The 7,399-nt window shown below is 36.0% G+C and overlaps 1 pseudogene; it reads left to right on the top strand.

Annotated features, from left to right (window-relative positions):
- Positions 1-4,733: 4,733 nt before the first annotated feature.
- On the top strand, positions 4,734-5,482 carry LOC150020950 (small ribosomal subunit protein uS10m pseudogene; annotated as a pseudogene).
- The last annotated feature ends 1,917 nt before the right edge of the window (positions 5,483-7,399 follow it).

The following is a 7,399-nucleotide window of genomic DNA, read 5'->3' as shown; positions in this document are numbered from 1 at the left end:
CACTTTTTCCCCCATTGCTCCCCCCCACCTCGCCCACCCCTTCTCCACAATTATTATTAATTGTTGCATCCTTCCAGCTTCTCAAAGTGCCATGCCAGGAAAATAGTTGCTTAATTAGATAATAAATAATATTCTGTGATATTTACACTGTTAATAAAAACAATGAGAAGCACAGAGAGTCCCAATTAAAAGGAACCCCAAAAGGCCCATTCCAAGGCACATCATAATTAAAATGGCAACATTCAAAGACAAAGAGAGAATCCTAAGAGTAGCAAGAGAAAAACAGCAAATAACATACAAGGGAGCTCCGATAAGGCTATCGACCGATTTCTCAACAGAAACACTATAAGCTAGAAGGGAATAGTCAAAAACATTTCAAGCAATGAAAAACAAAGGTCTACAACCAAGGATACTCTAGCCAGCAAGGCTCTCATTCAAAATGGAAGGTGAAATAAGGAGTTTCTCAGCCAAAGAAAGATTAAAAGTATACATCTCCACCAAACCAGCACTGCAAGAGATGCTAAAAGGAATGATCTAAGAAGGAGAAGGAAAAAAAAAAGGGAAAGGAACACAGGTACAAAGAGAAATGAATAAATACATGTCGACAATAACCTTAAATGTAAATGGATTAAACGCTCCAATTAAAAGACATAGGGTAGCAGAATGGATACAAAAACAGGACCCACATATTTGCTGTCTACAAGAAACACCCCTCAAAACAAAAGATTTTCACAGACTGAAAGTGAAGGAATGGAAAAAAGTATTCCAAGCAAACGGACATGAAAAAAAAGCTGGGTTAGCAATACTCATATCATACAAAATATATTTCAAAGCAAAGGCCATAAAAAGAGACAAAGAAGGACATTTCATAATATTTAAGGGAACAATCCATCAAGAAGATATAACACTGATAAACATATATGCACCCAACATAGGAGCACCCAAATACATAAAGAAAATACTAGAAGACCACAAGAAGGATATTAACAGCAACACACTCATAACAGGGGACTTCAACACTCCATTATAAACAATAGACAGATCTCTGAAGCAAAGAAACACCAAGGATATACAGGCATTGAACAACACACTAAACCAAATGGACTTAACTGATATATATATATATATATAGAACTTTTCACTCCAAAGAAGCAAAATATACATTCTTTTCAAATGCACATGGGACATTTTCAAAGATAGACCACATGCTAGGACACAAAACAAGTCTCAATAAATTCAAGAAAACTGAAATTATATCAAGCATCTTTTGAGACCACAATGCCTTGAAACTAGAAATCAACCTCAAAGAAAAAAATCAAAGACATCCAAACTCATGGAGAAGGAATAACATGCTATTAAATAATGAATGGGTTAACAATGACATCAAAGAAGAAATCAAGAAGTTTCTGGAAACTAATGATAATGAACACACAACAGCCCAAAACCTATGGAACACAGCAAAAGCAGTCCTGAGAGGGAAGTTCATAGCAATACAGGCATATCTGAAAAGGATAGAAGAATCTCAAATAAAAAATCTAACCCTAAAGCCACAAGAACTAGAACAACAACAAACAAAGCCTAGGGCAAAAACAAGAAAGGAAATAATCAAGATCAGAGCAGAATTAAATGACATAGAGACTAAACAAACAATTCAAAAGGTCAACAAAAATAGGAGCTGGTTCTTCGAAAAAATAAAATTGGCAAGCCTCTAGCCAGGCTCATCAAGAAAAAAAAGAGAGAAGACCTAAATAAACAAAATCAGAAACAAAAGAGGAGAAATCATGACTGACACCACAGAAATAGAAACGATTGTAAGAAATTACTACAAACAACTGTATGGCAAGAAATTTGAAAACCTAGATGGAATGGACAAATTTCTAGAAACATATAATCTTCCAAAACTGAATCAAGAAGAAGTAGAAAGTCTCAACAGACCAAAAACAAAGAAGGAAATTGAAACAGTAATCAAAAATCTCCCAGCACACAAAAGCCCTGGGCCGGATGACTTCACAGGCGATTTTTACAAAACATTTAGGGAAGAACTAACTCCTACCCTCCTCAAACTATTCCAAAAAATCCAAGAAGAGGGAAAAATCCCAAACTCTTTCTATGAAGCCAGTATTACCCTAATTCCAAAATCAGGTCAAGACACAACAAAGAAAGAAAACTACAGGCCAATATCACTGATGAACATAGATGCTAAAATCCTCAATAAAATATTGGCAAACAGGATCTAGCAACACATTAAAAAGATCATACACTACGATCAAGTGGGATTCATCTCAGGGATGCAAGGATGGTTTAATATTCATAAATCAATAAATATAATACACCACCTAAACAAAATGAAAGACAAAAACCACATGATCATATCAATAGATGCAGAAAAAGCATTTGATAAAGTACAACACCCATTTATGATGAAAACACTCAGCAAAATGGGAATAGAGGGAACATACCTTAATATAATTAAGGTTAGATATGAGAAACCTGAAGCCAACATCATACTCAATGGACAAAAACTGAAAGCATTCCCCCTGAGATCAGGAAAAAGACAAGGATGTCCACTATCTCCACTCCTATTCAACATAGGGCTGGCAGTCCTAGCCACAGCAATCAGACAAGAAAAAGAAATAAAAGGCAATCAAATTGGGAAAGAGGAAGTAAAACTATCATTATATGCAGATGACATGATAGTATACATAGAAAACCCTATAGACTCCACTAAAAAACTACTTGATATAATATGTAAATTTGGCAAAATAGCAGGGTACGAAATAAATATACAGAAATCTAAGGCATTTCTGTGCACCAACAATAAAATATCAGAGACAGAGACAAAAAAGAAAATACCATTTACTATAGCAACAAGAAAAATAAACTACTTAGGAATAAACTTAACCAAAGAGATAAAAGACCTGTACTCTGAAAATTATGTAACATTGAAGAAAGAAATTAAGGAAGATACAAATAAATGGAAGCAAATACCATGTTCTTGGATGGGAACAATCAACATCACTGAAATGGCCATACTACCCAAAGCAATTTACAGATTCAATGCAATCCCTATTAAAATACCAATGACATATTTCACAGACCTAGAACAAATACTTCAAAAATTCATATGGAACCAAAAAAGACCCTGAAGCCAAAGCAATCTTGAGACAGAAGAAAACAGCAGGAGGAATCACAATACCAGACATCAAACTATACTACAAAGCCACTGTGATCAAAACAGTCTGGCACCTGCATAAGAACAGACATATAGATCAGTGGAACAGAATAGAGAGTCCAGAAATAAACCCAGGACTATATGGTCAACTAATATTTGATAAAGGTGGAAGGAACATAAAATGGAGTGAGAAGAGCCTCTTCAACAAATGGTGCTGGGAGAACTGGACAGGGACGTGCAAAAAAATGAAACTAGACCACCAACTTACACCACACATCAGAATAAACTCAAGATGGATCAAAGACCTAAATGTAAGCCATGACACCATAAAAGTCCTAGAGGAAAACATATGCAGGAAAATTTCAGATATCTCACGTCACAATATCTTCACGGATACATCTCCTAAGGCAAGAGAAATAAAGGAAAAAATAAACAAATGGGACTACATCAAACTAAAGAGTTTCTGCTCAGCAAAAGAAAATATCAGCAAGATGAAAAGGAAACCAACCATATGGGAAAACATATTTGCCAATGATACCTCAGAAAATGGACTGATCTCCAAAATATATAAAGAACTTATACGACTCAAGATCAAGAAAACAGACAATCCGATTAAAAAACGGGCAAAAGACCTGAACAAACACTTCTCCAAAGAGGACATACAGAGGATCCAAAGACACATGAGAAAATGCTCAACGTCACTAGCCATCAGAGAGATGCAAATAAAAACCACAATGAGATACCACTTTACACCTATCAGAATGGCCATCATCAACAAATCAACAAACAACAAATGCTGGCGAGGATGTGGAGAAACGGGAACCCTACTGCACTGTTGGTGGGAATGCAGACTGGTGCAGCCACTATGGAAAACAGTATGGAATTACCTCAAAAAACTAAAAATGGAAATGCCTTTTGAACCAGAGATTCCACTGCTAGGATTATACCTGAAAAATCCTAAAACCCCAGTTCAAAAGAACTTATGCACCCCTATGTTCATAGCAGCACTGTTTACAATAGCTAAGTGCTGGAAACAGCCTAAGTGCCCATCTGTAGATGAGTGGATTAAAAAACTGTGGTACATTTACACAATGGGATACTATGTAGCAGAGAGAAAGAAGGAACTCCTGCCATTTGCGACAACATGGATGGAACTAGAGAGAATTATGCTTAGTGAAATAAGCCAGGTAACAAAAGACAAATACCGTATGATATCACCTAATACAGGAGACTAAGGAACAACACAAACAAATGAACTAATAAATCAAGGAACAAAATAACAGTTATTAGGGGGGTGGGGGAGGGAGAGAAGGGGTATAAGTAAGGAAGGGTTTAGTCAAAGAACAAGTATAAATGACTCATGGACATGGACAACGGGGGTGGGCTGGGTGGGGGGGAGCCATGGGGGAAAAAATGGGACAACTGTAATTGAAAAACAGAACAAAAAAAAAAAACCAATGACTTTATTGATAGCTCCATTAGAGGGCTTGTTTGTACTTACTTAAAAGTTAGCTTTTCTGGACTGTGACCCGGAAGTGATCCTGGGAGGCTAGGCGGCAAAATGGCGGCGCGAACAGTACTTTGGGCTGTGTGCGGGTGTCTCTGGCAGGGTTCAAGGGATTTTTCTGTAAACAGTTCTCAGAGCAGTACATCCAAAAACGGTGGCTTTCTTCTCAGTACCAGTATGAAGTGGGTACAGTTTTCACACCTACACGTTGATTTTCCCAAGGATTTGACGAAGCCCACAATAACCATTTCTGATGAACCAGACACATTATATAAGCACCTGTCAGTTTTAGTAAAAGGCCATGATAAGGCTGTGTTGGACAGTTACAAATATTTTGCCATGCTTGTTGCTAAAGAACTTGGTGTCTCTATTAAAGTACATGAACCTCCAAGGAAAATAGAGCGATTTACTCTTTTCAAATCAGTGCATATTTTCAAGAAGCACAGAGTTTAGTATGAAATGACAACACTTTACAGATGTTTAGAGTTAAAACATCTAACTGGAAGTACAGCAGATGTCTACTTGGAATATATTCAGCAGAACTTACCTGAAGGAGTTGCCATGGAGGTTATAAAGACAAAATTAGAACGGTTACCAGAACACATCAAGGAGCCAATCTGGGAACCGATACCAGAGGAAAAAGAAGAGAGCAAGTCACAAAGCCTCAGAGAGACTAGTGCAGACTCTTGAAATGCGGGTGGGCCAGCCACATAGACTGAGCTGAGAGTGCTTCCCGTTGAGACAATTTTAAGTCAATGTAACTGCTCTTTTGAGTCCACGTGTCCTGATCAGTGGGCCGCAGGGGATGGGACAGTATGGCTACAGTGGACTATAGTAAAAGAACCACTTTATTCTTTTATACATATCATCATTTCCGTTGTGATTTTAAATGTGAGTAAACCATTTTTTGACTATGCAAAAATAAAGTTAGTTGTTTTGAAATTAAAAAATAAAAGTTTATAAGCATCAGTTAAGATTCTCACTAAATGTAGGTTCTAAAAGAATTGTTATAAAAGTCTATTGTAATAACTATATATGGTATCAAATGGCTTCTAGACTTATTGGGGTGATCACTTTGTAAATTATATAAATGTCTCAGAATTACATTGCATACCTGAAACTAATATAATGTTATATGTCAACTATAATTAAAAAATAAATTTTAAAAAGCCTGAAGTCTGATCAATAGCAAGCATTCTTTTCTTTTCTTTTTTTCAAGCTCTTTAGGAAGAGTTATTATATATTTTAGGTGTGATGGGCATAGAAATGTGGAGAACATGTCCTGGACATCTGAAGATTAACACTTGTCATTTCAGTAAGTCAACCTAGCCTATGTAGTAATTTCACAATTTTTCTGAGGCATAAAATTTAATCACATGAACTGTGCATCTGAGTTGTGAAAGCAAAACATTTTTATGTTTTTTTCTATTTATTATTTAATATGGTAACTCTTAAGAGTTGTATTTGTGTGACAATAGCCAGTAAATGAGGAATATATTTAGTCACAATTGAAAAGGTAGTAAATGTATGGTGTGAAGATAATTCATGGGAAGATCCAAGATGGCAAAGGAATAAGTGGAAGCTACACTAACCTCCTCCTAGGACCAATCTATAATTACAACTAAACTGTAGAGAAATCATCTGGTATAACCATTTGAACAATAGCTGGAAAGAAGCCTTATAACCATAGACAGACAGAAGAAACCACTTCACTACAATGTGACTGATCGACTAGATTAACAACTGAAGGAGACAGCCATGGACTGTGGATCCCTGGTAGTCTTGAACAGGCTGCCTAAGGCCAGACTGGGACACCATCTGACATCACAGGGGCAGATCCAGAAAGATTAAACAGTGGTAAACACTAGATTCTACTGAGATGAATTTCACCATGGTCTTCTTTATGATTTGTGTTATTATCTCTCCTGCATAGCTTTTTAGCATTCATTTTTTGTCTTTCAGGTTTGTGCCTATTATATCACTAGTGTTTATGTTATAGTTATTTCAAATTTCATATTTTGCTTCTCCCTTCTCTTACTCCATTTTACCTTCTTCTTTCCTCTTCTTATTTTTGACTTAAATTTTGTTTTCTCTCTTGCTATGACTTGTTTCCATTGCACACTCTTATTATTTCTGCCCCCCCAGCCTTTCATAACCATTTTTCTTGTCATTATTCATCTCACATTCTTTTTCCCATTCTTAAAATACCCTTATTCTCTCTACACTTTTATCAGTCTTTTCTCATTGGTTGTGGATATGGTGGTGGTTGTCACATTTCTTCAATTTTATTTCTAGATCTTCACTACTTTTGTATTTAAAATCTCAAATTTTTCCATTCCCCTCTCCTACTTCACTTTGATTTTCTCCTGCCCTATTTTTCATTTTAAATTTTATTTTTTCCCTGTCTTAGCCTGGTTTTCATTCTTCATTCTTAGCATTCTTTCTCCCTCTGTTATCTCAAACTCACTCCTCTTTCCTCTAGATATCTCTTAAGATTTTCTTTCTTCTTATTCCCATCCCACCTATATTATTCTTTGCTCATTTGTTGTTCATAGTGTGATGATAGATCTTCTTCTCCAACTTGGTTCCTATTTTCCCTCTCACTACATATTTTTATTTTTTCAAATTTTTGTTTAAACTTAATACTATATGCTTTCCTTCTCTTTCTCCATTCCCCCTTCTTCCCTCCCTTTTTTTATTTAAGAGGTAAATGTTACTTT

Source organism: Furipterus horrens, unplaced genomic scaffold, assembly GCF_987537825.1.
Source record: "Furipterus horrens unplaced genomic scaffold, mFurHor1.1.pri manual_scaffold_1, whole genome shotgun sequence".
NCBI lineage: Eukaryota > Metazoa > Chordata > Mammalia > Chiroptera > Furipteridae > Furipterus > Furipterus horrens.
The sequence above is the reverse complement of the archived record's forward strand: the minus strand, read 5'-3'. Positions and strand labels throughout refer to the sequence as shown.